This window comes from Amblyomma maculatum, chromosome 1 (genome assembly GCF_055883805.1).
Source record: "Amblyomma maculatum isolate TAMU_Amacu chromosome 1, ASM5588380v1, whole genome shotgun sequence".
NCBI lineage: Eukaryota > Metazoa > Arthropoda > Arachnida > Ixodida > Ixodidae > Amblyomma > Amblyomma maculatum.
The window spans coordinates 255651359-255658550 of NC_139344.1; positions in this window are offsets into that span (position 1 = coordinate 255651359).

The window sequence follows — 7192 nt, forward strand, 5'->3', positions numbered from 1 at the left end:
CCAGACTGGCTCTTGGCTTGGTTGCAAGCACAACGTCCTACGCCGAGCTTCAAGAGCGGAACGAGCTCCCTCCGCATCGCAGAGTTGCAACTCGACAGCGGCCGCGTCGCGCACTGCTTTTAAACGCGCTGTCAGCTCAGGCTTCGAGGTGGGAGGCTGCGGTCGCAATCCAGCCCTCTAGGGACCTTGGATCTCGAATTAGGACGCGCTGCTCCTAAGCCACACCGGCACGCTCGTATGGCATGGGTAAAGCGGGGCTTTATACAGTGCAATGCGGGGTAGTTTTTCATATAATGTGGCAGATTTTGTGAATGCTAATGAGTATGGGGATATTAGACAGGCCTAAATTAAAAAAAAAGTGATCTGTAAGGACATCCGCCAAACGGGAGCCCCAATCCTTAATGGTGGAGCTCACGTGTCTCCCCAATTTTGATTTGTTATCTCCCGGCCGCCCGCTTTTGAGCTGCAGCCGCTCGTTTATGCAAGGGTGACATAAAGACACAAAGCTAGAAACGAGATAGCGATGACAACAAACGTCCGGCGGCGCACGTGTCATCTATAACATCAAACACGACAGCCGGACGCAGTGCCGACAGCGAAGAGTGAAAGCGAAAACATTGAAATCTGGTGCGACTTTCTAGGATGAGGCAGCGCACCAGCACAAACACGAGGAAGGGGCAAGACACAGCACAGTGTCTTGTCTCTTCCTCCCTCGTGTTTGTGCTGGTGCACTGCCTGATCCTAGAGTGACACACCAACTCGCCCATCAGTCTGCGCTACTGCTGTGACAGTTTTTATTTTTTTCCCCCGTCCTGTCAAGGAAGAAGTGGGAGAAAATGAGGGGACACTAGTGTGCTGCAATTTTCTCCCTCCACTTCGTCCTGTTTTTATCTTATCGCCGCCTATCTCGGTTCTCTTATCTTGCAACCATAGCTGATGTGATGCGTGACCTTGGAAGGACTTCATTCACGTAAGACTCAGTGTGTGCTCCGCACGACGGCTCGAGGCCGTAAAGAAGACAGCTTTAATCAGCTAAATTTACGTGTAGCTCTAAAGAGGTGCACTATTTGTTCTGCTGTTGGACAGCGATGTCTCCCTGGGAGTAGGACTTGACATCCGGAGCTATAACCAGGAATCTTTCGGCCATCTTGGTGGGCATGCAACCTGTGGTCTCCGCGGCTCGTCAGTAGTTCTCGCAAATGGTCCGACGGCTCTCCAGGGGGTGCCAACACACAGTAGTAGTCCGTCACGTTTCTCGGCAGGTTTCCGAGCGTCATCCACTTGTCCAGCTTGGTGTCGTGGGCCAAGATGTTGTCGAAGTGGTAGTCCGGTCCCTCCGCTTGCCGGCCCCCGATGATGAAGATCACGCCGTCTGGGTAAGCACTGAGGGAATACCGCCTGTTAGATCCAGATACCAGACCAGACAAAATACCAGGCAGCGACGGGGTCTCCTAACGCGCAAACACCATCGAGCTATTCAACAGACACTGAGCTTCTAAAAAGCCAGGAGAGTTGCCAATAAAAAGAATAAAAAACAAAAAGCAAAAAAAAAAAAACCATGACGAGTGATCAGACATGGTGCGGATTTGTGACTGAGGAAAAGTGTACTCTGCATTATGGTCTGGGTTTGAGCCTCAGGTTCGAATTATGTAACCCAAGTCTACCTTCGCACGATAGAGGGGTCCATAGTAAAGTAGCCTTTGGCTGGTGGTTCTGGAGTAGACAGCATTGAACGGATGCGTATACAGTTGTCTATATATTGGGGCAAGCGGACGAGACAACAATGCGAAAGCAAGGGAAATGGTAACGTTGTTTTCCACGTCTACAGCTTAAGAGGCTGGCCTGCTCGTTAGAACCATTGTGACCGCATGCGTATATTATGACTATAGCTATGACGCCTAAGTGGCAGCGAACTTGGGAAACTTCAGTGCCGCCTGTGCAAGTCGTCCCAGCTAACACCCATCATGTACCGTAGCTACCAATGCTGCTGAATACCGTTAGAGTACAGAAAAGTGTTCCTTCTCTCATTGCTTCGGGCCCCAGCTCAGAGCTGTCATAGCCCACAAGACGGCTGGGGCAATCCCATATGCTCACCGTCCGCGGCTGCGACGGTGGTGTGGCGCGCGTTGGGCATGGGCGTCCGGTGGACCCAAGTCTTGCGCTCATCCACGAATGCGAGCGTGTCCTCGACCGTGGTGAACTTGCGCTTCCTGCCACACCGGTGGCTGAGGAGGCCTCCGAAAGCGTACATGGTGACGCCGCATTCCAGTAGCGTCAGGCAGCTCCGTGGAGACGGCAGGAAGTTCACCGCGAACGCCCCCCGGCATCGCAAACAAACGCCGACCAGCCCTGAAGACACACCCAATCATCGAGCCAGAAGATTCGGGGCCAGGCGTCTGCGAAGGCTCACTATGTTGCAGCTATAGGTATGCTCCTCACAATGTCGGAGACTACACATGGGCAGCAGGTAAATATGAAATTACGCGACTAGCTTTAAATGGTGCATTTAGAAATGACTGGGGCTAAAGGTACAGGGTCGTCCATTTTTAGGGAAAACATGCGAGCAAGCAGTTGCTCGTTTTCACAAGCAGTTACGACTTCGAACAACACATCCGCATATCGAATCAAAATTGCACATGCACTAATATATCTAGAGGAGATGCTATGCAAGGCCTACCACGCAGTGACCGGGTCTGACACGCTGGCGCTCCAAAGAGAGCTACGTACTACGCGCGCTCGTGTTCACTCTAAGGGTTGACAACCCTATACGTCGGGCGGACGCCGAAGATTTTAACGCGACGGCATTAAACGGCCCGCTGTGGTGAAAATCGAGCCGACGGTGCCCGTCTCAAGAAAGTCTAATTCATCGAGAGTCGTCCTGTTGCAATGAGGACGTTACGAGAAGTGCTGCCATTTAAAACGAAAAAAAAAAAAAAAAAGGATGGTCAAGAGGTGAAATCGAAACCTTCGGGTGAGAGCCAGGTAAGATACCTCTGCGCCACCAAGTAACGCTCGTTCAGGATAAACGGAGCTAGCCTTGCTCTACCCCTTAACCTCACACAGTGTGTGGATTACAGTTGTGAGCGCTACGCCGACTACGTCGACCAAAGCGCCCGTTTAGGTATCGTCTACCACACCGCCATCCGACACCGCGCCCAGTCAAGGCTAAAACAAACTTTCTCACCGCCGTCGCCGCATCCTACGATACCGCTGAGCCAGATCACATCAGGACAGAGAGCGAGCCGTCTCTGACGTGTACAGCTGTGTGTGTCTGCGTGTATGTGACTGGTGCACGCGTCGGTACCAGGGATTCCATCGTGGGAAAAACAGATGTGAAAGTGTGAAATGTGAATACCGATAGAGGCAGTCGAAGCTGGACTGAGCGATAAAACGGACACGCATCGCAATAGCAGAGTTCGCACAGGCGCGTTCTTCTTGCGGACTTGCGGACTGACATTCCACCTAATTTCCTAATGCGACCTCAATAAATTAGTTCTCTTAATTTATTAGACTGTCTGCTAACACAGTACAGCAACGCGTAGTTAATTAATATCGCTAATTATCGGCACTAATTAGAGTGACTCCTAACACGAACATCCCTGAGTACGATGACTGATGTGACCAGCATTTTTCCAAAGTCCGATAATTTGATTCTCGCTTAGCAGCATGCTCAATGTTTTTCTCGGTGCGATGCTTTGAATTGCCATCTAAAAGGATATGAAAAAGCAAGAGGGGGGGGGGGGGGGGCGAGCCTCAGTTCGCTTGTCGAGCCAATGTTTCGACAAGTGGACTTGGCCCAGACGAAGACAAGTCCACTTGTCGAAACGTTGATTCGACCTGCGTTCTGAAGCTTCCCCCTCCCCCCTTACCCTTGTTCGGTCCTCTTTCATATCGTGTCATCATCATCATCATCATCATCATCATCAGCCTGATTATACCCACTGCAGGGCGAAGGCCTCTCCCATATTTCTCCACTTAACCCGGTTCTGTGCTAGCTGCATCCCCTTGACCCCTGCGAACTTCTTAATCTCATCCGCCCACCTAACTTTCTGCCGCCCCCTGCTACGCTTTCCTTCCCTTGGAATCCAGTTTGTTACCCTCAGCGACCATCGGTTATCCTCTCTTCGCACTACATGTCCTGCCCATGTCCATTTCTTCTTCTTAATTTCTACTAGAATGTCGGTAACTTGAGCTATTTCTCTGACCCACTCTGCACGCTTTCTATCTCTTAATGTTACCCCTACCATTTTTCGTTCCATAGCCCTCTGGGTTGTCCTCAACTTAAGTAGAACTCTCTTGGTTAGCCTCCACGTTTCAGCCCCATAGGTGAGTACAGGTAAGATGCAACTGTTGTATACTTTCCTCTTGAGCGATACCGGTAAGCTGCTAGTCATAATCTGCGAGTGCTTGCCAAATGCGCTCCATCCCAATCGTATTCTTGTTATTTCCTTTTCGTGGTCCGGGTCTGCGGTTACTACCTGTCCTAAGTAGACATATTCGCCTACTACTTCCAGTATTTCGCTGCCTAATGTAAACTGCTGTTCCTTCCCGAGGCTGTTGAACATTACCTTAGTCTTCTGCATATTGATTTTCAAGCCTACCTTTCTACTTTTCCTGTCTAGGTCATCAATCATTATTTGCAGTTCATCCCCCGAGTTGCTTACCAAGGCGATGTCATCAGCAAATCGCAGATTACATAGGTATTCTCCATCTACCCTTATCCCTAACTGCTCCCATTCCAAGTCTCTTAACACTTCCTCTAAACAAGCTGTGAATAGTACTGGGGAGATTGTGTCTCCTTGCCTAACACCTCTCTTTATGGGAATTTTGTTACTTTCTTTATGCAGAACTATGGTTGCTGTGCAGCCACTATATATATCTTCCAGCACTTTCACGTACGGCTCGTCTACCCCCTGATTTCGCAATGCCTGCATCACCGCCGAGGTTTCAACTGAGTCAAATGCTTTTTCGTAATCAATGAATGCTATGTATAAGGGCTGGTTATATTCCGAGCATTTTTCTATCACCTGATTGATGGTATGGATATGATCGATAGTAGAGTACCGTTTCCGAAACCCTGCTTGATCCTTTGCTTGATTGCAGTCTAAGGTTGTCCTGATTCTATTAGCGATTACCTTAGTAAATACCTTATACGTAACAGACAGTAAGCTGATTGGTCTGTAATTTTTAAGGTCCTTAGAGTCCCCTTTCTTGTGAATGAGGATAATGTTTGCATTCTTCCATGGTTCCGGTACCGTCGATGACACCAGGCACTGCGTATACAGGGTGGCCAGGTTTTCTAGCACGATATCCCCCCCGTCCTTCAGCAAATCTGTAGTTATCTAATCCTCTCCAGCTGATTTCCCCCTTTTCATAGTTTCTAGTGCTTTCTTGACCTCGTCCTTCGTCACTGGTGGAACTTCTGACTGTTTTTCCCTACCGCCAATCTCATTACGGTCCTGACTACTTTGGCTACTGTAGAGATCTGTATAGAACTCCTCGGCTACTTTGACTATCTTTTCCATATTAGTGATGACGTTGCCCGCCTTGTCCCTTATCGCATACATCTGGTTTTTGCCTATGCCCAATTTCTTCTTTACCGCTTTAAGGCTTCCCCCGTTCTTTACAGCATGCTCAATTTTCTCCATGTTATACTTCCTAATATCGGCCACCTTGCGCTTATTGATTAGCTTTGATATCTCGGCCAATTCGATCTGGTCTGTTGGATTGGAAGCTTTCATACTCTGGCGTTTCTTAATCAAATCTTTCGTCTCCTTAGACAGCTTACCGGTATCCTCTCTAACTATCCTACCTCCTACTTCTACCGCGCACTCAGTAATGATATCTCTGAAATTATTGTTCATACCGTGTAGCCATCTTCTTTCTCTCGTTCTACCTACATCTAAAAGGATGTTACACCTTGGCTCAAGAATGATTACCCACTGCTCGTAACGGGGCGATTGGCGTTCGGTGCGTGTACTTTGACAGCGCTTTCGGTTGTACCACTCGTCTTTGATTGGCAGCGACGAACTGCAAAGTTACTCCTTGCTGTTTCCTTGCCAACAAGGGGCACATCTGCCGTGTGCCAAGTTCGCTTCATGAAAGTAGACGCTTGTTCTCTTACGGCGAGCCGCTTCCAATCGATTGAGTGAGCGCCGCATGTACATGTGGCGTGTGGCGATGGCAAAAGGTAAATGACGCGCGCCCTCTTCCAGCGCACCACGCAGCGCTCGCATCCTCGAACTGCCGTTGGCGTCACCAAACCAAGCAAATATTTTTCTCCCGCCAAAGAAATCTCTAGAAATCGTAACAGACCCGCATGGCTTTTCCTCACAGAGCACCACACTGTGGGACCGAAAATAGCTGCGACGTACCACCTGCTGAGGAGAGGACAACGTGGACACCTGGCCCACCTGCACAGCCTTTCTCTTTGGACACCATTGCGGCGCTTGACCCAAAGGTAGCAGGCACCAGGCGAAGCATCTCCGGACTACTGGAAAGTGCGATTTTGTCTACTGTCTACATGAAGCAGCTTATCTCGTCCAGGAATGAACAGTATCTGGCGCCATCATCGTGGAGGTGTTTACTTACGCTCTTTGAGGGGATGCTGAAGACGTTACTAGCCCTGTTCAGGATGAGTCCTTGACATGCCAGGAAACCAGGCCCCCTCCAATCTCCTGTGCAATGCTTAATGTTACTCACAACGTCCAATCACTGGAACGCCGTCTCATTTTTGCACAGAAACGCTTTCTTTTTAAAAAGGGTGACACACCTAGTCCTACTGTTTAGGAGAAGCCGGTTGGTTGGCAGAAACAATTGGTAGAAACCTGAGCAAACAGTGGTCGTAACATCGCCACCGAAATCAAACGCGGTATTTGCTGCAGAAGCCCAGAATCGTCTGAGTGATGTTACGACTTTTCGTTCCCGGTTCTCGACGACCATGTTACCGCTTGTTTCCCACCTAAGAGTAATAATCACCTTGCCGCACCAGGTGCATTGGAGCCAGCAAGTGTTGCCATCGGTGAAGAACTCACTTAGCTACCTCGTGAGCTAGCCCAAGAGTGTGCTATAATCGAAGCCAAGGAACTTACCATTGATGCGACCATCGAGCTCAAGTTTAAATAACAGGAACAAAAACCTGTGCTGCAGGGTATCGTCCATTCGGTAGCTCAACGCCTCTTACCAGGAACAG